We start from the raw sequence: 26,615 nt of genomic DNA on the forward strand, positions 1-26,615 counted from the left end.
TTAAATAAGTTATTTCTTTATATAGGAAGGATCAATTATATAATGAAGCAAATTCTCCTGAAATACGTATTGATCTTCTCAAGGATTTTCTGTGCCAAAAATAAAAATGTTTTTGTTACAAATTTCCTTCAACTGTTTTTACTGGGGTATTTTCTTCCAATTATTGGCTAATCAACAAGTAACATAGTGTATAATTAAAACCAAACTGATCTAAACCAACAAACCCAAACAAAATTATTACTTATTGTCTCTATTTTCTTTTCTTTAAAAAATGCAAACACCAGCCTTTCTCATGTAAAAATTTTGCTTGATGTGAAAAAAAACCTTACAATATCTTTTTAAAAATACAAGGGGTTTTTTTTATGGAAATTTTTTTTAATTCTGGTACTTTAGTCAGTAAGAACAATACCTTTAGAAAAATATTTTTAGCTCAACAGAGAAAGATATGACCTAAAAGGAAACGATTACAGCTCATTGAAAGATTTCCACTAGTGGTACTTTAGTCTTATACGCTTCCAGGATTATTACAGTGGTGATAATGACTTAATCACAACTAAATTTAGCTCGAGTTGTTATATTTCAAGTAACAGAATGCAAGATAGATCTTATGCAAAGCTCCTTGCATATTGATATAGATTTCAAAGCAGCCCGTTCTGTAAATGTACATTTAAGAAGTTAGCAGAATACAAGCTCAGAGAGTACTTAGCACTCTGCCTCCTACTCTGTCTTTTAAATGTACAAAGCACAATAGCATATAAAATGTTAGAGCTATTTATATTTTGGAAGTATAGTACTTGATGACGGGAAAATATAAAAAAATGGTACTGAGAAGGTACAAAAATGATACAAGCAAAAATGGGCCTATTAAGTTGACCTTAATACTGAGAAGACATTTTTGAAACAAAGAACAATCAAGGATAGAGGTCATTGAGAAGCGGTAAAGTGAGATAAATTGAAATGCTGACCATCAAAGGTGAATGATATTTCATTAATGTTAAGTCTTTCCTGCTAAAATGATAAATTTCTTAGAGGGAATTAATTCAGTGAACTTCATCTGTATCAATTTAAGTAAATATCTTTTGCTGTGTTTTTCAATATGATATTACTGTCTATGGTGGAAAGTAAAGGGATTGATAAAAGAACTAGGAATTGTGTGAGAAACTGCCTAAGAAGGCTATGAACAAATACAAGTTGGTAGGGTTTTGTGATGTGGGAGTCCTTGGCACTGCCAAGATGACCAAAATACAAGAATCCTTCTGACTGAAGGATTAAAAAATTGCTGCCATGAAGTGCAAAAATCTCACAGTCCAAACACTTCTAGTCTGAAGTAACTATTAAATAGCTAGAAATAAAGGAGGGGAAAGAGATCTGTTTTAAGGGATCAAATAACAACTGAACCATCAATATGAAACAGTTTTGAAAAAATCTCGTGAAATTCAAGGATGGAGTAGTTAGAATAATTGTAGGGTCAGAGATGGGAATGATCATTCTACAAGATATGGGTAAAATTTTGCTCTGTTCTGATTTACCAGTAATTTGGAACACATTCCAAAAGAGGTTAGTAAAGTGATCTGAGCACTGAAACAACAGTATTATGAAGAAACATGAAAAGAGGTTGGTTTTTTTGACCCACTTTGATGAAATAAGGTTAATACATAATATGACAGTTCTTCATATTTGAAGCAAATCGAGGGAAACAAAACAAATTTTGAAATGAAACTTAATGTTGTAGAAGACCAAATGTTTAAAAATTAGTTGAGAATTCATTTGACTGAAAGATTGAATACGACTCCTAAATTTCCAAAGAGCAACACTTTGAAAAGCTAGTAGAGGCAAGCAGAAATTTCTCCTTTTCCTCTTACTTTTGTTTAGTTTATAAGCGTATGGCAAAGAGCATGTAACTAAAAGGTATAGCTAAGTCTAGACATTTGGTTATGTAAATTAAATTTCTGACATGAAACTACAGGCATCTAATGTGTTCATATCTCCATGGGGATCTGAAAGAAGATAATTAATGAATTATCTTCTTTTTGTACTTGTAAGGGTTCCATGTTTCAGAACTTCTGAATTTATGTGAACCAGCAAGGTCTGTCTGACCCTGGAAGTCACTTTGCCCTTCAGCTCTCTTGGTTGTGCTTTTTGTCCTTGGGAAACACAGGAGACTACAGCTGAGGGCAGGAAATAGATACAGGGAACCTATTGTCCTACACACACTATATTTCCTCAGCCTCCTGGTATTTTTGTTTATCTGGCCATGACTGCACCAAACACTAACAAAACGTGTTAAAATGGAAGATAGAAGGAAGAACTGAGATTGTTCTTCATCTCTAGTGCAGAACATGCTTTATACTTATTTCAAATAATTTTGTTTAAAATATTCCTTGCTATTGCAGACATTTAGGACATTGGATCATGGTGGAACATGCCTTTGAATCCAAGTGATATTCTCCTGTGTTACACAATGGCTGTAGATTTTTTTACCTTTTTACAGGAGCTTAAAGTTAGTGAACTTGGGTCTTGGAAAGCATTTCTATGGCCAATGATTCCTATCACATTCTGTGGCTTTCTGAGGTATCCAGAATAACAACCTGTGATGGTAGACACATGGGTTTAGAAGTCAAGTCTTCCCTTTACCTTCTGTGACATTTTCAATTCTGTCTTAAAGATACCAACTTGCTTTTAAATTAACGAATTTTATAATTAAAGAAATGGAATCCAACTCCATTAGTTGGGTTTTACTTCTCTTTCAAGGTGTTTTCAAGAGTCTAGAGCAGTCCAGAACAGTATCTGGTGAAGATTTCTAAGGAAATTTTACTTCATGTGTTGATTTGGTACAGTGACAAGGGTATCATCAGCTTATTCAGATATGAAAAATCTTAACATTTCTTTTTCTTCTGACAAATTGCCTCTCTACAATAACTACAAGGTGGATGCTTGATTCTAGGCTAAGGTTAGATGACTTAGACATTTGTGTCTCAGCTTTTGTTGCAGAAACTCAAATCCTAAGTACTGTTCAAAGCTAATCTCAGTACAGAGGCCATCAAGTCCAGTGTATCATGCCAGTAATGTTATTAGATCTACAAATTAATGACCATTAAAAATGAAAATATAGAGAAAAAGGTTTTCAAAATTTTAAGAGATTTGTCAGCAATTTGTTCGTACCTATTTATATGGTTACAGCCTCAGACTATAAGATATAGAAGTATTTCTGTCTCCTGTTGATTAGAAAGCCAGCAAATGACTCTTGATTTGAATGAGCTGACTTGAAGTTCAACTTTCTCATTCCATTCAGTGACAAAATATAATTCTGACTAGAAAAAATTAATTAGATTTTACAAATTACTGTATAGTGCAATATCACTTCATCTTTAGAGATAAGCTATTTTAAATGAATCATAGCCTTTTTGCTTAAAAGAAGAAAATCAAAGAGACAAATGACAGCACTAATGTGAAATTCTTTCTGATTTTGATGATGAATTTCAGCACTCTTTTTTGCTATTTATTTTGGAATGGCACCATGGCATTCAGCAGCATAAAGACTGAGTTGTTTCTCACCGTGTTCACATGCAATTTTGGGTGCCCAGTATAGTTTTCACAATATAGCATTGTAGAAGATTTCAAGTATAAATGTTTGAGTCACTTGGCTGAAACACACACAGAAATGTGCCACAAAAAAACCTCGTCAAACCAAACATCTTAAGAAGGATGAAATAGTTGTGATGGTTTTTAGAACAGGGGTGAGAGCAGCTAGGGAAGGATCAGGCCCTGTGACTGACTGAGGGCAACTGCTCTAAAATACTGCTTCAGGGGAATAAAATCCTATTTCTTTTGTTGTTATTGCCATTTTGCTGAAGAAGAATTCACAAAGGAATTATTTTAACTGAAAGGCATAATATTTTTTTATTGCTTTTGCCTTAAAAACAATTTAAACAATTTTTATTGAAGCAACTTTACTTTTCCATATACATACAAATATTTATTCTCCTCAACTCTCAAGAGCTTATTGATTTCTGTTGCCTTGCTTTCTTTTGCTTCTAACACAACTCTTTATCTTGCATTCCATCAAAAGAAAAAACCTTTGGAAAATTTGACAAGTGAGTGCACTACTGCCTAGACTGCCTTCAGTATTCTTTAGGAATAAAGACATTTTGTGTTGTATTTACAGATTCTGTCTTCATAACATTGCTGTATTTGAAATTTTCAGTGCCTTAAGTAGCTGATTGATAGTAATTACCTGCATAATATATGCTGGGTCTTGGCTGCTGCATATGTAACTCTCTCAGCATAGCAGGTGCTGGTATGAAGTGGTTGAGAGGCTGTGGTTAGAGGCAGGTGCACCTGAGTCCTGTGTGGTGCTTCTGTCCTTTTCACATCGTGTTTCCCTTCCTGGCCCCACTACTTTTGCAAAAAAAAACCCAGGCTGACAACGTTGCATTCTATGTAGAAATCAGTGACCACAGCTCCTGGTCTGTCAGCAGCTGTGAGACGAAGCCATAACCAGGGGTAGTCACTGATGGAAAAAAAATAAAAATCATTAGTTGTGAATTAACAGCCAGCCAGGAGAGCACAAGCCCAAGCTTAATCTTAGACACGTGGATCATACCATTGCACTCAAGTGTATAAATTACATGGTTCTTGTGCTGAGCCAAAATAAGCCAAAATTTTTTTCATTATTGGAGATTATAACCTTTTTTCTATTCCTTAGCTTGGCGTTTAGACTAGAAATCTTTTATGCTTTTTATCATTCTAGAATAACTAACACATTTTTCCTCTCTACATGAACAATTCCAGCTAGGAAAAAATCCCTCTTAGAAGCTGAATAATAAGTAGTTTTGGTAGAATCTGGTATATCTGCAGTGTCTTGGACTCACTTTTATTTCTTGCAAAGCAGAGGAGAGGATTGATAAGAAGATTTCTGTTTTCTTCAGAAAAGTTATAGTTGTTTTTGGTAGCAATAGTGCTTTTCACTAAAGAAAAAAGATTATGGCCTAGCAGACATTAACTTGTGTCAGGAGGATAATTATCTTTTCTTAAATGTGAGAAATGTTTGGATTTGTGGCTAGCTAAATCTGTCAATGCTTGCAAAAGAGTTCAGTGTGATTTACAGGAGGAGAATACCAAGCCTTCAGAGTTCACTATCTCTTTATTGTGCTTACTATTCTTGTGAAAAAAATGACTTTTGAAAGCCAGCATAATCCCTATGAGCAATCTCCTTAAGAAAACTTTGGCAATGTATTCCTGGCCTGAATTCTTCTCTGGCATGAATGATACAGCCCATGTAGATGATTCTTTGTTACCAAATACCTATAGACTGCAAATAATGCAAAACAGAAGCAAGCATAATGCTTGACAAAAAACCCCACATATTTTCAAAGTAAAATTATTGTTTGGTTCAGAAAGATGAAGCCAAATTAATCACTGCTTTTTGGAATACTAGGTTGTCTAAAGTTTACAAAGAACTTGAGATCTAAATCTTTAAATTTATCTGAAATTATGCATCTATATACATTCTAGGCTGAAAGGAATTAATTTGAAAACATCCTGGACTATTGCAATTATTTAGAGAGCAGTTTAGAGAAGGAAAGATGCTCTCCATGACACTCATGAGTCATTTTTTTCTTCAGAAATGTTACCATTGGTGGTGAGAAGCAATTATAATATTCAGCTAAGATACTTACTAATCTTCCCTAAAAATACCACTATCCTCTGGTCATTGTTCATTCTGACACAGTCTCTGCTCAAATGAGATTGGTACTTTAGCAAGAGTAAACGTGTGCTTCACTTTCTTGAAAGCTTTGTGCAGTTACTGTGCAGGAAGTTTTACTTCTGTACTGTACAGCTCTTCCTGAGCACATATAAAAATGACACTGCATAGCATAACAAAAGAACACTTACTCATTTTCAGTAGTGTAACAGCTACGTGGAGACAAGCTGAGGATTGTAAATTCAGCTAGATGTGAATTCACATAGTTCTAAGACAAAAATGTAGGGCATATTTATTGCACTGGTGATTTCATTCCAGAGGTATAATAGTTACTAAATCCATAATGTTGACATAGATAACTGATTTTTCTTCCAACCTTACAGCAGAAAAATATCTACCCAATGGCCCATTTTAAAGTCAATCGAGAAATATCACAAGGAGGTTATTAGCAAGAGAAGGACGGGATTTTTTTGCTGATCTGTGTATCACCAGAAAAGTCACTTCAGTAATGAAGTGTTTGCTTCTAGAATCTGTACCTTAAAAATCTTTAAGTTAATTTCTATTTGTATCTCGTTTTGAAAACTGCATTTTTTCCTGCAGTTTCACTGCCCAAGCAACTTTTCTTCTGTCTGGTATGGTACTCATGAACCAGTGGCCCTGTTTGACAATTTATCTTGAAAATTTTGATGTAGTACAGGCTAAGAGAATAAGCAGGTGCATGCATTTTAGTCTAGCATTTGGATATTTTAATCTTCCTATAGCAGTGCTGCTCAGAGGTGTGATGGCTTGAGTTTTTTGGGGATTTTATAAGGAAAAACCTATTATTTAAATTAAGGACATAAACACCAAGTAATTACAGATAAACCAGATACCTTTAGGAAGTGAACACATTAATCTGCATCCTGATGCTCAGTTACCGAAATAATCTCTGAAACATGACAGATTAGAAATGTACAAGTTACTGTCTTTTCCCTACCTATAACCATTGTGGTATACAGGAAAATAAAATCTTTCTATTAGAAAATGAAAATGGAGACCATCAATGACAAAAAAAAAATATTTAACTCTAGGAATTGTTTTCCTTACAGGAACTACAACAGGAAGATTGTTTATTATCTGAACAGATTATCAGAAGAAAATATTTTAAAGGCACATCTCAAGTACATGCCTCAACTTCTAATATTTCTGCTAAAAATAGAAAATTATCTTGTTCTTCAAACAAAATTCTAAAATAAATTTTAAAATGTAGAAATTCACTTGAATTAAAATTGTGCTATCATGTGTTAAGGCTATAGGCAGACCAGGTGTTGCCCCTTCTCTGATACTGAGTTGTAGACTGATTTAATAGAGTGACTTTAAAAATACCTTTTTTTTCATATTAAGTGGTCCAATTTTGCCATACAGGTCAATCCCTTATTATTATGATGCCTGCTTCTCTTATGTTTTTATGATATATATTCAGTTTAAAGAAGAAAATTACAAGCTGATATCAGGTGACCATATCCTCTATTTTCTTACCAAAGTTTCATAACTGCTCCTTCTGCCCTCTAAGCGATAAAGTCAGATGTAGAAATATTGGCAATATGTTTAGAAACACAAGTATTTCTTTTATTAGAGAGCCCCTCTAGAAAATATAAGTTATATTATTTTTAGCAATTACAGCATTTTTTGCCCCCAGCTAGATGCACTCACTTATGTCATTACAGATGATAGAGATAAATGAGCATTGTGCCAGAACCTGCCCCCAGTGCCCAATCTTTTTCTGTTTCTACTTTCCTTTGTATCTTTCTTTCTATTGCCTTGCATACTCTGTGTTTGATTCATCTTTGCTGCTTTGCAAAGAGAGTACAAATAAGGTGAATAAGGTGCAACAATTAGCATATTTGATCAGAATGCTAAATATGTAACAGCTCAGCTATAAATGGCTACAGAAATAGAAATGCAACAGAAATCAGTGGTTTTGTTTTTGTGGAAGTGTGATTTAGGACTCAAATTTATTGCAGTGAGCCATGAAGGTAAGGAATCAATAAGAACAGTATGTTAACTCTGGTAAGAAGATCAGGCTGCAGCAAAAGCACAAAATTTTTCTGGTTTTCCATGGAAGGTCTGCCAAGTCCCATCATTGCATTATACTTTCTGAATTTTGCTCAGTAACAGGAAGAGAATATATGCAGTACTCACAAAACAAATGATCTTTAAAACACCGCAGAAATGAGCATAATGGTGTCATATGAGAAAGTTCTCCACTTTCTCCATCTGCTCTAAAACAATGAGATTATAATGAATTATAATTTCCTGGAACAGGATCTCTAATCTGCATGAAGAACTCTTGTATTCCCAGCAATGCAGTGCAATTAAAAAGCTGAATTAGAAGTATTGTTTTCTGTCTTGTTGTGTCTCTTCCTATCCTGATAACATTACATTTTGTGAGAAGGAAGAAGAGGAAAATATTTGAGATAGCATAAAATAACTTAACATGAAAAAACTTAATTTTACAGACTAAACTAAGGAGAAAATATTTTTAAAGCTGCTAGGTTTTGATATATAGTAAATATACTGTATTCCTGAAGTGCAGCTTTAACCTGACATTTGGCTGCTTTCAGCACAGTTCACAATTCAGGAAAATAGCATGATTGGCAAAACACTCCTTCACTACACATCAGGCCACTACATTGACAGAAGGGATTTGGAGGAAAAAACCAAAAATCTAAATTCCTGGATAGGCAGGTCTGTACATGCACCCTGAAATCAAAGCAAGTTAGAGGTATGTATGGGGAATAATCCATAAAATTTCCTTATACTTGAATATTCTACATGGGTGTGTACCCCTTGAGGGTGATGCCAAAGAACAACACTCATCAGAGGTGGAAAAAATGAGCATGAGAATAAGCAGAAGTATCCTTCAACATAAATAATCCACGCTTCCTTCATGCCTTTGCACAATTTTTTAATCCAGTATCCCATCCCTTACTTTTAAATTGCTTGGGGCAATTTCTTAAGCGAGCTGCATGTTACATAGCATGTCAAATGACTCATGGAAGAGGTGCATGGATCAGAAATGGGGCTGAACCTGCTATACTTTAGATGGTCAATTGCTGAGTAGTACTGTGGGGTTGGATATATCCTGTTTAGAGTTAAAATAATTACTGACATATTAGCAGGGGAAAGGCATTCCATTGTCACATTCAGAAATAAAGTTGTATTATAGCAATATCCACTTAAAAAGAAACAACAAAAAAAAAAAGAAAAGAAGACATTTTGGAAAAAACACATCTTCTGTTGTTTACCTCAACTGTATTTGAAATAACATCATATCACGTCTTTGTTGCAGGATAGCACTAGGTTTGAAAAATTAGCTATTTGAAAAGAAAGGCCAGAAGCCCCTGGAATAAATTAAGGAAATTCAGCTTTTACATCTAATTGGTGTACATTCAAATGCAACCTTCATCTAAAGGACAGGACTTTCTGTTTCATTGTCAGTTCTTCCTATCTTTTAGTGAATCTCACACTGTTTTTCTGGTTTATCATTCCTGCACAAAATGTGCAGCTGCTTCCGAGAGAATTAAATTACATATGCAACTATAGTGAATGATGATAATGGGAGTGAGATGAGTGAGTCGCTTTGATGTTTTCTTGCAATCATTTATACAAGCAAATTTTACATCTAACTGGGTTCCCCATAGTTTTAGCAGTGGCATTTGCCAAAGAACACTTTTTAAAGTAGATAAAGCATTAAAAAATTATAAAACTCTTTGAAAAATATTTAGCTGGATGTCTATAGAGAGGGAAGTGATTAAAATTAAAAAACAAAACAAACAAAAAAAAAACTCTGGAAAGATTACATTTCCAATGTTGAAAAATTTCCCATGTAGACTAAAAAACCCCCAAACCCCACAGTTATGAAAGTATCACATTTTCAAATTGAAAAGTTCAGTTTTCTCTTGGAATAACTTCATATGTAATCTAATAAAGCATACAAAGCTCTTAATGAAAATAGGGTATTTCCAATTTATAACAATATGCATATTTCTGTTATATAAATAGATCTCAGGAACATATTTGGTTCACATTAAATTCTTAAATAACACTTGAAATCTATACTTGAAGCATCAAAGTATTTAAAATATTGATTCTTTTTCCTGAGGAAGTGATTTCCTACCAGTACCAATCTTCTGCAACACGTGAAAATAAATTGCACTGCTTCTCAATCCTGGACACTAAGTGGTATCCCTCGAAATAAAGATAGATCATTGCTGATAGGACAAGACAACAGGAACTTTCCTAATGCAAAACTTGACAGCAAGCAGAAGGCCTTCTATTTGTCCATCTCTTCCATAATCCTTCCATACACCTCTCTGTAGTAGGTGAGTGCAAACGGAACCATGTGAACTTGCCTTTGAGTTCATCTTAATTATCTTCTAAAATTTACTGCACTTCAGGGCTTACCAATATTTTCCAACACTGCACTGCAGGACTGAAAAGTCTTTTAAGGAAAGATAGTGAGGCACAATTTTGCACTGAATAAGGAGCAGACCAGAGATACATTAGCCCTAGAGCATTCCAGGGAATTACCTGCAATTCAGAAATGTCTAAATCTAGTTTTCCTATTTCTATCTAATAGGGAATAATTTTCTGTAGCTTATTTATAAGGAAAATATATTTTTTTCTTCCCTTTATTGGATTTTAACTGTGCCAACTGCCAAAACAGGACAACAAATTTCTGTTCTTTTAATCTTTGCTCGCTGGACTTCACAAGCTTTTTTCCCTCTCCTGTTTTTGTCTTTTTTAAAAAAGAAAAAATTAAATTATACTTATTTCTGATTAACTACAGAATTACCAATGTAGTAAATAGGGATATCAGTGAATTAATGTATGTTCTTGTGTATGCAGACATACTAAGCAGCAGAAGCAACAACTCTGTCTCATATCTTATATGGCTTCCTTCTTAATTACTCTACCTTCCATTTTATGAAGAGAGGAGAGCATGGGAAATTGCTCCTTTTTAAACTCCAGCAGAACAGAACAGCTCCATTCTCTCCAGCAAATGATGCAGCCCAATGAGACTGAATTGCTGCTACACATCACAGCCTCTTTATCCAGGAGCACTTTTGTTTGTAATTCCAGCAGCGATCAGATGGAAAACACCCACACGCATTTTCCATGCCAAACTCTGGAACCCAAATCTGACTCCTGGCAGCTCCCTCTGGGTCCCACCGTGCCCATGCTCTTGGATGACTGAGGGGCAATGTTTTGGCATGAGAACAGGGAGAGGGAAGGCCAGAGCAGGCAGCTGGATGCAGTGCCCAGGGCTGCAGTGAGCCCAGAGGACAGTTCATGCATTTAATGAGTGAGCAGACAGCCCCCTGAGTGCCAGACACTTGGTATGGAAGGAAAGGCAGTGAGGGTGTGACAAACAGCACTCCCTTAACAACCAGTTAGACCTGAATCTGGGGATGGACATGCTTAGAATTCTCTGACCTTCTCTAGGAATGCAGTGTACTGAGGTGCAAAGTGTTGCCTTTACATGGGCTGCTCTGTGGAGAGAGGAAATGATGCAACTCTAATGTTCATAGGTTGGTGCTACAGGCAAAGCAAGCACAACCTTTAAAGGATTGTCTCTTGTGTTGTTCCTTGTAGGGTGAGGAATACAAAGCTGGGCATATTTGCACCAGCCTTTGGTATCTAAATTCAGTAACTGGAAAAAAATATATTGTTATGAAACATTCAGCTTAAATATGAACATGAAATTGCACCAAAAGAATCTCAGTGCCCATTCTCTGTAGGTCCACTAAGCCCCACTGGTGGGTCACAGCAGGATTTTCTTTCCAGAACACAGACTCAGGACAGGAGACAAAACAGGAGTCTCAAATTGAGAGGTTTGTATGTTATTAATAACAATCTCAGGGTGAATTGCTTTTTCATAAGGTTCTTTTAATCTCTTGATTTTGTGATATGATAACAGACTGGTACAGTTTTGTTCAAACACTGAAATGTTGTCATATTTGAGGTTATCCAGTATAGAATTATTGGGAATGTGCACATATGCTGCATGCACTATTTTACTGTAACCAAGGATTTTTAATAATTATCAATCTATATTACTTACTTATTCAAGAGTTTTAAGTGCTTCCGAGTTTCATGAAGATTTTCAGATAATTTCAGATACTTTGTGTAGCAATTAAATCAGAGATCACTCACACAAGAAAAAACTAATTTGATTAAAACAGCTTATACCAGTGAGGCTTTTATATGGTGGGAGGTAAGGCTAGTAACCTTCTTGTAATGTCAGAGAGGTAATTATCACTTGTCAGTTGTGTCAGCACATACTGCTTTTTATTGTTCTTTTTCTTTCATCCTAAACCTTTTTTTAATCTTATTTATCAGATATATTTGCAAAGTAACATGGCAGCTAAAGAACCATTTCAACCTTGAGCTGCATAAAGCAGAGATATTTATGCCTCACATGGAGCAGGAAGATAATAGACCCTATCTATATAGTGACAATGAAGGTAGAATATTGCACTGAGACTTTTAGACACCTTATTTCTTGAAAAATGTAGACAAACTGCATGGAGTTCAGAGAAAAACAATGGATAATAATCATGAAGATGGAGAGATTGCTGCATAAGGAAAGATTAAAAGAGACTCAGCATTCAGCAGTAGAAAAAAAACCCCTTCTTTTTTTGAAGATACAGTTGCCAAACCTTATATATAAATATAAACCTGCATGTGTATAACTACCATAACATTCATGGTATTTTCCATTTCATGTAGCAATGGCAAACAAATTGTGCTTTTCTGCAGACTGGAAGTTAGAAAGCAGACAATTCAGGAGCTACTGTGGGCATCAGAGTGAACTTCAGCAGCATGACAAGATGTCATTCCTCCATCACATCATGTTAGTTAATCTGCAAAAAACTATTACACTGGTCCAGCTCACTCCCCAAATAACCCAGAACTTCATGCAAGCTTCACTCACGCAAGCTATGATGCAAATTTAAGCATAGCATTAATATTTTACTAAGTAATTTCATATCCCAGTTCTCAGTAACTGTTTAGAGCTCAAAAATGGATAAAAGACATCATACTGGCTTCTTGAATGAACACTCTTCTTCTGCCCTAACATCAAGCTTAAATCAGCCTGGCAATCAGTTCTGAGATAACCCTTGCAAAGGTTTATGCTTTTACACAACAGCTGAGGTGAATGTTTAAATTTTCTTTGCTACCTCTTTTGAGGAATTAGTCCAGTCTTGCTACCTTTGCAGCCATTGACAAATTGGCAATGGCTCTGAATGGACTCAGGCAGCTCAGGCAGGACAGTTATGTGAGGATATAGCAAGGTCTGAACTTCAAGCAAAATATATCCAAAATGAACAAGTATATACAGTTATATACTTCATCGGGTGTGTTTTTCCCTAATCTGTTTAAACATATTTCCAATTTCTTCTGACATATGAGACAAATTGAAAAATGCTGTGTTATCTTGCTTGCATGAGAGTCCACAACTAATGTCACAACCTTGTGTAAATGAGCCCTGGTTTTAGGGAAGAGGATAGTCTGTTTAAAGGGCTTGAAGTTTGAAGTCTGAAGTTTCAAAGAGTTTGAAATTTACTATTTCTGGGTTTAGCATCTGAGAGGCCTGGAATCTACAACAGATACAAGTCCCTCATCTGCAGATTTATGCTCTGTGACATAAATCAGAACAGCTCATTGAATTTCATGAAAGGACACTGATTTTACATTTGGTTTCAGCTGAACTTGAGTATTTGAAATGACAAATATGTTGGGGAAGTGACTCATGAGAATTATCTAGTGAAAATGAAGCTGTTTACTGCACCTTTAAAACAGAAATGATGGTGACACATGCCACAGATTTTGTGTTGCAGATGAGGAAGTAAGGGAGACTTAAATGAGACAGCAAATCACTTAAATCCTTAACTGGACACTGAATGCAGGGTTCCAGTGGTGAAAGTGGAATTGTGTCAAAATCACTGTCCTGTGCTCTGTGCTGTAGCTAAATTGTCACTTCAAACACAGAAATCTGATTAAATCTGTACTGTCAAAACAGTAGCTGAGGGTGTGTATTTGAAATGAGAAAATACACACTGTTGGTTGCAGGTTTCTTTGTTTCTTAAAGATTGGGGAAAATGGTGTGAAGGAAATAGAATGCTGAAATTTTAGATTACCTCTGGGAACTCTATTACTTGGCAATTGATATGTTTCTCATCTCCTAGAAATAATTATGTATTCAGGCCCCTCAGTTAAATTGGCACATTAAGATTTCTGACTTAGTGTCATAGCTGTAAAGCAGAAATCCTGGAAGCCAGTGTCAGGTCTGCCCTCTGGGCCCATCCTGTGTGGGTGTTCAAAGGCATGGGGGAGACACTTGTGGCCGTGCTGGTGTCAGAAGGGGGTCACACTCAGGTTTGGGCTCAGATGCAGTGATTCTTGCAGGGGCTCCTGGAGAAGAGTGGCACTTGTACATTGAGTAGGACAGCCTGAACAGTGGCCTCTGGGCAGGCTGAGGAGCTGTCCCACTGATGTCAGCAGGTGTACCTGCCACGCGGTTGGAGACAGAGATAATCACACCAAACACGGAGCAGGAAGATAATGAGGGGATGAGTGCTCCCCTTTGGACTGAGAGAGTGGGAAACAGAGAAGCTTTGCCGTTGTCTATTCATCCCCCAGTAGATGCAATGAAAGCAGGGGAACGGGTTCACACTGAATGGCTTCTGGCAGAGGAGCTTTCATGCGCTGAAACAAGCGGGTACAGAAGAACCACCCTGCAGAGCAGTGTCTTTGAGGGCCCTGTGGCAGGTGCAGCCAAATCCCAGCATCACAGCCTGCTGCTGCTCCTCCTCCCCTGGCCTTACACAGCTGCAGAGGCAGATCCTCCTTCTGGCAGCTGCCACCACAGTGAGAAACATAAGTCTGCAATGGCAAGCTGGGAGATGCAAGGCATGTAAGCATGTCCAATGCATTTTGTATCAGGCTGCCTGATTTTTGTGCTGTCAGTCAAGGACAAGTAGGTCAGCTTGAAGAAGGGGTAGGAGTGTTGAAGAGCAAGGCAGTTAGGGGCAGGAGGTAGGAAAAAGTTTGCTTCGCTGCAGAAAACATGGCTGAAGTGCTGCATGCATTTCCAATCACTCATATCACATAAATATGTTCTTGAGAAGAAAAAGAGTCAAGAAGTTCTGTGATAAGATGAAAAAGGAATAATGAATCTGTCTCATACAGGGCAACTGAAAGGCTTAGTCTTCTTTAGCCTGAAGGCTGAGAAGAGATATGGTATCTTTTTATAAGTGCATCACTGGAGAAAACATCAAGGTAGGAGAAAGGCTGAGAATCTCTAAATTGGCTGGGAACCTAAACCTAACCAACAAAGCAGTAAGGTTCCTGCTGTGGGAATAATAGGGTAAAAAACCTCTGCCTTGTCAGAAATGAGGGCCAATAAATATACAATGCCATGCTTTTATTAGAACTCTGTTCTTGAAAACAAAGGAGGGTGTGTAGCTTTCAGTTCATTGCAAAGAATCACTAAAAAAAGGTGAGAGAAAACAGGTGCATGTTGGAGAACACCACTGTATTTTCTGTGAGACACCAAATAACCTGAAACTTCTGAAAAACCTCTGGACCTGGAACAGCTAATGACATTGCAACATTACATAGGTGACAGGTACCTCTGATAATAACCAGAGAAGTTTTGCCTATATGAAGAGCATAGAATTAGATGTTATTTTCTCTAATGGGGGGAAGGGGTGTATTTCAATTGTTTAGTCTTTGGTTATTCAAGTAATTGTCAGTTGCAGAGATTAACATATGGAGCCAGCTGTGCCACAGTGCAGGTTTCAGAGCTGAATAATAAACTGAGGTCACTGCATTTTAGGGATCATAGAATATTATTTCCATGCTCTCTGTATTTGCAGCAATAGTTTGGATTGAGGAATTGTGCTCTGATAAGAAGATACTATGTTAATTACAAGGTTTGGCTACTTATTAAATATATCATCACAATACACAAGAGACATTAGTGTTCTTTTTAATTAATACAGGCATTTTTTTCTTTTTAATTAATGTGGGGACTGTAATTGATGGAAGCTGCATCAAGAGAGTGAGTTAGGCTTCAGCTGTTTACTAGTAGACTCAGGGTTTAGTGTTTAAATGAGCTGTTTTTTGGCCAACATCACTCTGAGCCCTGAGAATCAGGTATAGTTTCAGTGTAGTTGCAAGTAAAACTGAGGTTTATGATACGTTACACCAGCTGAACTTGGTCCATGCTATTTTGGCATTCAAGGCAGGCACACTCACAAGTTGAGACTTTTCTGTATAAAACTTCCATTAACACTTGCTCATCGTACAAATCCTACTAATACCTCTCGATCTACCTGTATGTTTTCGACGAAGGCTGGTCTATGCTGCCAGATTAGGATGCAGCTGTTTTGTGTCCTCAGAGCACATAAAATCTTCTAGTCTTTACTTTTTCAGTTCAATAAGGACTGCATCTAAGCAAATGGAAGGATTTGAATATATTTATTTTCTTTCTATTTTCCTTTCATTCATGCACTCTGATCATTATACTGGGATCTCACACTAGGATTCATCAAAAACCATACACAATATTCATACATGTCCCGTCTCTGAGGGTCTCCTCAGGCTTGAGACCTCCCCAGAGAGGGCATGAAGGTAGTAAAAAGTCTGGTTCTCTTGGAGGCGCCGGCAAGAAAGCAGCTTGAGATGACCTTGTGTTGTTTTGGGGCTGTTTATTTATCTTAAAAATGTTTCTGCCAGCCCGACACAGGTCCGCTCTGCAGGTCGACCATCGCAGAAAGGTCTCCTGGGAGGGCTGTGCCAAGATCTTTATACTCTAAACTACGTATACAATATTTACAAATTTTCCCCAATGCCATGCAACCTCATTACAATGTCCAGTTCTTTCCCCATCCAATCTGTGGTTCCCAGGGTGCAACTTCAGCATGGATGACATGAAGAAGAAGGAGGAAGAAGCCCACCACACCCAGGATCCTCCATCTTTGCCACATGGTTCTTAATATAAGCAATCTAAAAACCTACTTATAATACATTCTAACATTCTAATTTACACTACACTCATCATTATTTTCTGTGTCTCTTCTCTCAACGTGGGCAGATTCTCCCAAGGAGCCAAATCCGGCCCCTGCAACTCCTGGGCAGCACTCGGGGGTCTCTGAGGGGTCTGCCAGGGGGGGGTTTGCATCCCCAAAGGAACCAGGGAGAAACTCTGGACTCCCACATCTCCCCCCTCTGTTTGCACCAAAAAGACCTCCTTCACGGTTCTGTCCAGAGCCCTTCGAATACAAGGTAGAACAATCAAAAAGACAACAAAGAAAATAACAATACCAACTAATACATAAAAAACAACTTTCAAGATCTCTCTCCATAAGGGTGAGAGGTCAAAAAAGTCGAACAAATCATCCATCCATGATCCAGTGGCTTCTCCAAGTTTTGCCACATCCTCCTGCAATTATCTTATATTTTCATTAATCGATTTTGAGTGATCAGACAGATTCATGCAGCACATTCCCGCAAATTCTTCACGTTCATGTCCATGAGTCAGCAATAGATAATCAATTGCTGCTCTGTTTTGAAGGGTCGCTTTCCTCACACTGTCGACATCTGTTAACATGTTGCTCAGTGCATTGGAGATGGCTTTGGTGTTTCTGCTCAGCCAGCAACCCAAATGATCCAATTGTGTCAAGGCCACCCCTGATGCTGTTTGGGGAGAGAATATCACCACTGAAATTCTCTTCGCCTTGTCCCATGAATAGAAATTGTCGTCACAATTTGGATCGTATTGCTCAATCCCTCTCTTTTGTCTCTGTTTTAATTCTCTCAAAATTTTCTGATCTGGTGTTAACAACGTAAGTCTCCCAATGCTGCATGGACCTCCTTTGATGTTTGCAGGGATAGCAGGCCAAATTTTGTCCCCACAGACGAAAAAGACTCCTTGTGGCAATCGCACAGGAAGTTGGGAGGTTTGTCTGAAATCAATGTCTCGTTGCACCATAAACTATAATTTTTATAAAAATCCTGGTTTGGGGTGACATCTATTTGTTTTTTTGTCACCTCCTGTTGGGGGTTGAGTGTTTTTTCTGTTACTGTGTCAATTGAAAGAATTTTTCCCATTATCATGCCAATGGAGCTGGCCGGGCTACACCCAGGGTCACTGATGAGTCCAGACAAAAGGGGTGGGTGGGAACGGCTCCCGGAGGGGCCTCTGAGGCTTCTAGGAGGGCACTCGGGTTTCCGGCAAGCTCGGAGGAGGACGCGCAGGATCTTCAGCCCACGCGGCCGGAGCACAGCAGAGCCAGACCCTCTGCGATCACCTGCCCTGCATCTGCCCCGTTCCAGCCTCCTGCCTCTGCGGACACAGCTGATCACCCAGACACACACGGTGAGCGAAGAGCCGCCGCTCCAGCCCGTTCCCGCCTGGGACTGGTGTGGCCGCTGGTGCCCCCCCCCCCCCCCCCCCCCCGCCTCCGTTCCCGTCTGCCCTTCAGTAGATCCGGGCTGTGGACTAAGCACAGAGACAGCGTGCTTGCATCTAAAGGGACTGACACCGAGTTATCTATTCCATTCTGTTAGCAATTATAACTGTTATTGTTTTCTGTTTGTACAGTTAGATATATTAGTAAAAGAGCTGTTATTCCCACCCCCTTATCTCTGCCTCAGAGTCCTTGATTCAAACAATCATAATACTTGGGGGAGGGGAGTGGAACCAAAGTCTCTATTCCAAAGGGAAACTTCTGCCCTTACTGGCAGACACCTGTCCTTTCAAACCAGGACACCTCCGAACCTTCAAATTTCACACAAAAATCCATTTTCATTGAACCAAAGATTTCTAATTCTTCTGGTTCGAAAGAAACCTCAGGGAGAGAGTGAACCCATGTATACCATTCATCTACCTTTGGGATTGCCCATTCCTCCACTGGAACGGCCACCAGACACGTTGAAAATGGCTTTTTCGTCCTGGAGTGTGTCAAACAAATCGTGTCCAACCCCCTGCCTGCGCTAAACTTTCCCACACATTCTCCCTGGGCTGCATCATGGGTAAATCCATATTGTTGCCCAAAATCCTCGCCAAAAAGATCATACACAGAGTTCCAAAAACAAACATGATTTTCTATAAGTCCCTTAAGTATTTTCTGCTTCGTTTGAAGAATTCACGTCACTGTTCCTTGTCTTGGTCTGCAGGTTCCTTTCCTCACACTCAGGGCTGGTTTCTGCTTGTACTGGAGCCCAGTATGGTTTGACACACTTCGCAGGCACCCACTTCAGACCTTTATCTGTGGAGACACAAGCAACCCCTTTTCCCCAAGTGATTAATTTGAAATTTTACCTATTTCAAGATTTTTTTTGCCATAACTAAAGGATTCTCCTTCAGTTTGGCTCTTGTCTCATTCATGAAGTGTCTTACTATAGGTGGTGTCGGCTCTGAAAAAAATCCATTTAAAAAATTCAACACATATAATGCTTTGTACAATTTCATGTGAGGCGTTGCCTCTGACTCCCCCCTTTTTTGTTTTTCAAGGATTGCTTTCAGTGTGTGATGAGTCCTCTCTATGATTGCCTGTCCTGTAGATGAATGTGGAATGCCAAACATATGTCTGACACCCCATTATTTTAAAAACTTGTCTAAAACTTTTCCAATGTAAGTCGATCCATTATCTGTTTTTATTTCTTGTGGCACACCTAATGTTGCAAATGCTTGTAGAAAATGTCTACATGCATACTGTGCCGTTACACCTGTATGTAAAGATGCAAAAATTGCCCCTGAAAATGTATCAACAGGAAAGTGAATATTTTTTAATTTGCCAAAAGGCGGATATTTCGTAACATCAGTTTGCCATAATTGAAGACTTTGCAATCCCCGTGGGTTAACTGCTCCCATGGAGATTGATGGTTGAATCATTTGACAATCTGAAAAAGTTTGTACAATTTCTTTTGCTTGCGTTTTGGAAAGGTGGAAGGATCTCATCAATGCTTATGCATTTTGATGAAAAAATGCATGACTCAATTTTGCTTGTTGGAAAATGTCTGGTAAAGTTTGCAGGACAGTCATAGTTAATTTGTCTGCTTGCGCATTTCCTTCCGCTAGAAATCCTGGAAGTGATGAGGGTGCTCTGATATGTGTGATAAAATATTTGTGCGTCCTGTTTTCCAACATCGTTTTCATGCATGATAAGTAAGAATATAGAACATCATTGTTTGTTTCTTTCAAAAGCGATCCTTCCAACCTTTTAACTACATTTGCTACATATGCCGAATCTGTGACCAAATTGAGTGGTTGTTGGAATAATTCAAAAACTCTGACTACTGCCGCTAATTCTACAATTTGTGGTGATCCCTGTACTATTTTTACATTTGATTCCCATTTTCCTGTAATTGAATTTTGCCATGTAATTGCTGATTTGCCCGTTTTACCAGAACCATCAGTGAATACCGTGTTTCCATCCAATGGTTCCTCACTTTCTTTTGATTTTTCTCTGAATCTTAATTTTACTTTCAATAATTTGTGACTCGGATAATGAATTGCCTGTATAATCTAAAAGCGCAATTGCCAGGTCCTGAGATTTTTGAAATGCCCAGTCAAAATATGTTTTCTTCAAGAGTAAGTATATCATCAAAAAGTCCTTGCCCGTCATTGTCATCAACCTTGTCCTTCCCTTTATTATCACTTGTGCTGTCATTTCTAAGTTTGTAAGAATTGTCCTTGGAGATCTGTAAGGTAGGAAAACCCCATTCTATAATTAAAAGAGGGTAATTTTTGTGTTCGTCCCATTGAAAAATCAAACCATATAGCTGTGTTTCTTCTCCCAACACTGCTAAATGGAATGGTAAAGAGACCACATATTGGTGTGCTTGTCTGTCATGTATCATTTCTGCAACCTTTTGCAAGCTTGCTTGTGCTTCTGGTGTAAGAGTCGTGGGGGATTTGATGTTGTCGTCTCCTTTCAGAAGATCGAACAAAGATGAAAGATCTTCATTTGTGATTCCAAAAATCAGTCTCATCCAGTTGATCTCTCCAAGGAGTTGCTGCAGATCTTGGAGATTGTTGACTTTTGAGCTGATTTCTAGTTTTTGAGGTTTGATTGTCTGTTCGGTGATTTTCCATCCAAGGTATTTCCAAGGTGCGATTTCTTGAATCTTTGAAGTGCTGACTTCGAGTCCTGCCTTTTGTATTTCTTTGATCACACAAGCACAGACTTCTTGTAGTTCTCGGTCTGTTGATGCAGCAATCAGCAAATCGTCTATATAGTGTACAATTCTTGCTTTGGGATATTTGTGTCTTGCTGGAACCAAAGTTTGTGCCACAAACCATTGACAAATTGTTGGCGAGTTCTTGAGGCCTTGGGGTAAAACAACCCAATGATACCTCTTCATTGGCTCTTCTCTGTTCAAACTTGGAACAGAAAATGCCATCCGGTGAGCGTCGTCTTCATGAAGTGGAATACTGAAAAAGCAGTCTTTGAGGTCAATAATAACAAGAGGCCAGTCTCTGGGAATCATTGTGAGTGATGGAAGTCCTTGCTGAAGAGGTCCCATCTCCTCCACTATTTCATTCAATTTTCTGAGGTCGTGAAGCAATCTCCATGATCCAGAAGACTTCTTTCGGATGACAAACACTGGAAAATTCCATGGGCTGGTTGTTGGTTTTATGTATCCTTTTTCTAGTTGTTATTTCACCAAGGTTTTCAATGCACTCAACATCTTCTTTTCCAAGGCCCACTGATCCACCCAACGAGGCGTATCAGTTTACCATGTCAGTTTTGGAGTGGCGAGTGCCACAGTGAGCTCTACTAAAAATCCATTGTCAGGTACATGTTCCACTGTGAAAAGAGATCTCTTCCCCATACAATGAATGGCTTTTGGACGATAAATGGACAAGTGATAGCTGTCTTCTGTCCAGGTCCTGTGAATGTTATTGAATTTTCTCTTTGGAGGCATACAGAACTTCCTCCAATGCCTGTGATTTGGCCCAAAGGAACAATCAAGTTCCATTCTCGAGGCCAGAAAATGTATGAAATCAGTGTCACATCACCGGTGGTGTCCACCATCCCTGTGATGGTTGTCTTCCTGTTACTGTATATCAAGTCACAAGTAATAGTTGGTTGTTCACGGGTTATGTACTTCAACCATAATACGTGTACTTCGACATGGTCATTGTAGTGTGGATGCCCTTCGCCCATCGCCGGCATTACTTGATGCTCCAATGGATGCGATGGCAGAGCTATCGCCTTTGCCAGTTGGGTATTTTGTGGAATTTTCAGTGGAGGTCGAAGAGCCCTTGCTAAAATTGTCAGCTCTTCGAAGTAGTCTGCTGAAACAACAGTAGGATATATTATTAGTCCAAAAATGCTTCACTGGACTCTGCTTATTATCAAAAAATCTTGTCTCTTTCAGCACGGTGCTTTGAATCCTGTAGGTATAGATGCAGATTTTTCATTCAAAAAACAAACCACTTTTGAAGCTGACAGGATGTACTGCGTTCCTAGTGGCAGCAAATCCCTGTCACAGGGGATGTCCCCTAATGCCCTGCTGAGGGAGTCAGATTGATGTTCCCCGACAACTCTATTGTCTGTGCCAGTGTTGTTGCTGTTCCTTGTGACACCTCCATCATTTCTGTCATAGCGCATGGTGGTCCTGCGCTTTTCTTCATGTTTTTTGGCAGTGGCAATGGTTTTCCGTTCACATCTGTCAGAGAGTAGCATTCACTTGCCAGATGTCTTCCTCTACGACATCTAGGGCAAAGTTCCGGTAGCTTGAAAGTCTTTGTGGATTGAGGACAATTCTTCTTAAAATGTCCAAAAACCCCACAGTTGTGGCATTGAATTTCAGATAAATTCCTTTTCTTCTTAAAATTTGCAAGAATCTTTTCATGTTGTTCTTGAAAGACCTCTGTCATTTGCTCCTAGACAATTGAAGCTATATGTTGTGGTGTTCCAATCTTGCTGCAGGCTTCGACCATCTCCGTCAAGGAGGGTTCACCTGGCAAAGCACTGATGACTCTTTTGCATTCTGGATTTGCATTGGCAAATGCAAGGGTCTTCAGCAAATATGATCTTGCTGTTTCTTCATTAATTTGTCTATCAATGGCTTGTGTGAGTTTGTCAACAAATGAGAAAAAAGGTTCAGATGGTCCTTGTTTGATTTCTGTGTAAATAACATTGTGTGTTCCTGCTGGCGAAACTTGAAGAATTGCTTTTTTGCTATGCTTTTAGATTTAAAGTTCAATATTTTCCTTATCTTAATGAAGGAGATTCTGTCCTTGCAGTCACAAGCAAGATTAATTTCTTCATTTTATATACTTCTTCAGGATCAATCCTGATGTTTTCTTCACCACTTCAGGGTCCTTTGCTCTCACTGAAAAATTTTCTTTCAGGACACTTTCATATCCAGGACATTATAATTCCATTTATTCTCAGGAGATGCAGGATCTCTTTTCATTCTGGTAGTGACCCAGACACTATGTTTCCATTGTCCTCTTCAGTTTGTCTCTGTAAGTGTCCTGACACATCCCAGCACATTTGAAAACAATTTTCTGGCACATGCTTAAGTTGTCAGTCTTACTAAAAAGCTCTTCTTGTAAACCACAGAATTTCTAATGAAATCCCACCATGTAGGAGAGGTTTTAAAATAGTAGAAAGAGAAGACAGGGTGTGCCTTTATTTCTCATGCATTTTACAGGTTCCATGGAGAGACAACTTGACATCCATGGGGCAAACATTTGACATCTGTTTTCACTTGATGAAATGAAACTCCTGGTGCTGCTAAAACCACTGGTGCCCCTCATCCTGGGTGCTACAGCTGTAACCTAAAATTATTTCCCTACAATTATTTCCCTTCTTTTGCTGGCCACATTAAAACTGGTGCATCTTGGCAGAGATGGATCTCAATCATCACTGGAGGAGGAAGAAAGCTATCTTCTCACAGATTTTCTCTGGCTTGCCAGAAGTATGGAACAGTAGTGGGAAGTAAAACTGATCTATCTTAACAACACTTTATTAGTACAGCTCCTACAGCATCTTGATGCAGAGGAAATAATATTCCTTATACATTAATAGAGGTGAAAATATTAAGAGCTCAGCATTCATCATTTAAAGTGTCATTTGACTTTCTAAACACAGGAGGATGTTGTGGTTATTGCAAGTAGTGGGGTGCTGGCTAAAGGATTTTAATGGTGCCTATTATAACAGAGAAAAAGCAGTGAGCCATTTTTATCATGCATAAAAGCAAGTGGAGCGCCTGATAGTTTCCACATTAGACCCAGGTGCTGGGGGGAAAAAAATGATCTAGTGAAAAATGCTCATGCTGAAATATACAAAGTCCAAATTTTTCCATCTTATATTCACTTGCTGTAACATCTTTTAGTAAGAATCTCTGATACATGAGAATATGTCAGGACACTTCAATCTTGCACTTAACAAGACAACTGAAGAAAACTTCCCCCATAAAATTCTGGAATTAATCTTAACTCTGAAACAAGTCACTTTTTACATTTTTCAGTACACTGTTTGCAATACAACAGATATTTTCACTTTAAAAGTGTAATCACCTAAATCATGAAGGAAATTCATTTATAAAAAGGACAAAAGTATAAAAAATGATCACTCTTCTTACTAACCAACTTAATATGTTCAATAAGTCAGAAGTCCTTGTGTGAATTCAGAAAGCAGAGAAGAATATATTTCTGTAAACGTTTTGCACAGGACACATTTTTCCATGGAAGTACCTGCAAGGTGATTACCTCCTGTAGTTTCATGTCTCATTTACCAAGGCCTTCAAAATAAATTAGGAGAAAGGTGCTTTCTGCCACTCCTTTTATGTTATTAATACATATAACAAATTTTGTTGTCTAGTGCAGTCCTTATATTTGCCCATATGTAAAATGCTTTAAGTGCTCTGTCAAGCATTTGGGTTTTGCTGAAATGTGGTCTAAGCAGGGAGTAAAGAACTGCAGGTCAGAAGATGTACAGAAAAATGTGAAGGACAAAGATGGCAAGTTCAGTTTTATATCTACTGTGAATCACTGTCATTTTTTTCCAGGTCTTCAGATGACATATTTTGCAGCTTTATAAGTACCTTTTTATGGATTAACAGCAAGTTACATCTTCTGAGAATCTGCATAATATGCACATTTAGCATCCCTCAAGTAAATAAAAAGCTGTTTGCAGTAGGCATCAGAGACCTTTGTATAATTTTTCATTGTGACTGACTGTGCTCTGCTCCTTGATTGTTTACAGAGAGTGGCAGCTATTGCAAATGACATGGGTTGGGTCCAAATTATGTTGGACACCTCTATGTTTTTTAGTTGGTTAATCTACAAGATAATCAGACAGCTCTATTTTAAAGAAATGAAGAGATTTTATTAGGGAAGGCTGTCTTAAATCTGGGGGTTGCAAACATTTTGAGTTTGGAAGAGAAACTAGAAATAAGTTTTAAAACAGACCTCTGAAACTCACTCTCCAAAGAGTTGAGAAAATTTTGCTGGGGACTGATAACCCCTACTCTTATTTATTTTAAATAAGACTAGTCAAGGTGCAGAAGAGATTCTGCTCTTATAGCTTTGTAAAATATGGCAGTTGCAGACAGTATTAAACCTGTATTTAAATATTGTAGTATCATCTCTGATGTATATATTGACAGCTGCACAGTACATATAGCAATTACAACACAAGAACTGAACGAGCTGATGTCAGAGTAAACAAAATGACTGACCTGACATTAGGTCCAAAATCAAGATACATCAGCTTTTCTTAACTGGTTCTATACATCTTAAATTTTTGTGTTTTAATATCAGATACTTCAGTAATAAGTCTAATTTTAGAATGAGGCTCCATTTAAATAACTAAAGAGGCTCCTAAAGAAATATGCATTTTTTAGAAAGTTGTGATTGTGCTGAACCTAGAAGTAAGGCCAAAGTTCCACCTTAAAATAAATAAAAAAATTTAGAAAAGGGAAAAAAGATACAGTAGAAAGAGAAAGAAAGGGGTGGTATTTAACAAAAGGCAAAGATCCTATTCCTATACAAAAATATTGAGTTTTCCTTCCTTTGTTATAAAATCTGCTGAGCTGAATCATGGAAATATATAGCTATGTATATCCTTCTGCCAATACTCAAATATATAAGACTTTGGTGATTTTGTGATTAGTTTATTTAAGCCAAGTGGAAGCAAGAAAATCTACAAGCAAAATGAAAACTTGCATAACAGGATAGGAAATCTGCTCAACTCAGTCCTTATTTCCTAGAGGACAATAAGTGTGGCTAAAATAGAGGGAATGGCTAAGGATATAGTCATTCTAAGACATCGCAACATCCCTCTAGGATTATTGATATTATTTATTGAACAATTAACAAAATGAATGAAAATACAATAATGTTAATTTCATGAAGTAGAGCAATTTCATTTAGCTATTGGAGCAAGGAATGAAAGAATTACCCCATGTAATAGGAATACCTGGAGATATATCATATAGCCTGTAAAATACTCTAAATCAGACAAAATAGAAAAATTTGTTTCTGTTATTTACTATAATATACAGATACATCTGGCTAGCAGAAGGCAAAATTTGTCTCATCTTTTTTCACTAAAAAGGATAAACCAGTATATTTGAGACTGGTTTTCAGAGTACCTTATAATTCATATCATCTTTCTCTAATTAGTGCTGTTTTCAGCCAATTCCGGTGTTTATTGTAATTGGCAAACAGCCAATTGTAATTGAACAGCCCTAAATTTTATTAATAACATACTCATGACTTTATTCACATGTCCCCAGGTTTCTCCATACCCATATGCTCCCTTTCCCTTACTCATGACTAGTTTATCTCTTCAGACAAAGTGAATGAATCATCAATAGTAAATTAATTAAGTTA

The sequence above is a fragment of the Erithacus rubecula genome (genome assembly GCF_903797595.1).
Source record: "Erithacus rubecula genome assembly, chromosome: 4".
In the NCBI taxonomy this organism is placed as follows: Eukaryota; Metazoa; Chordata; class Aves; order Passeriformes; family Muscicapidae; genus Erithacus; species Erithacus rubecula.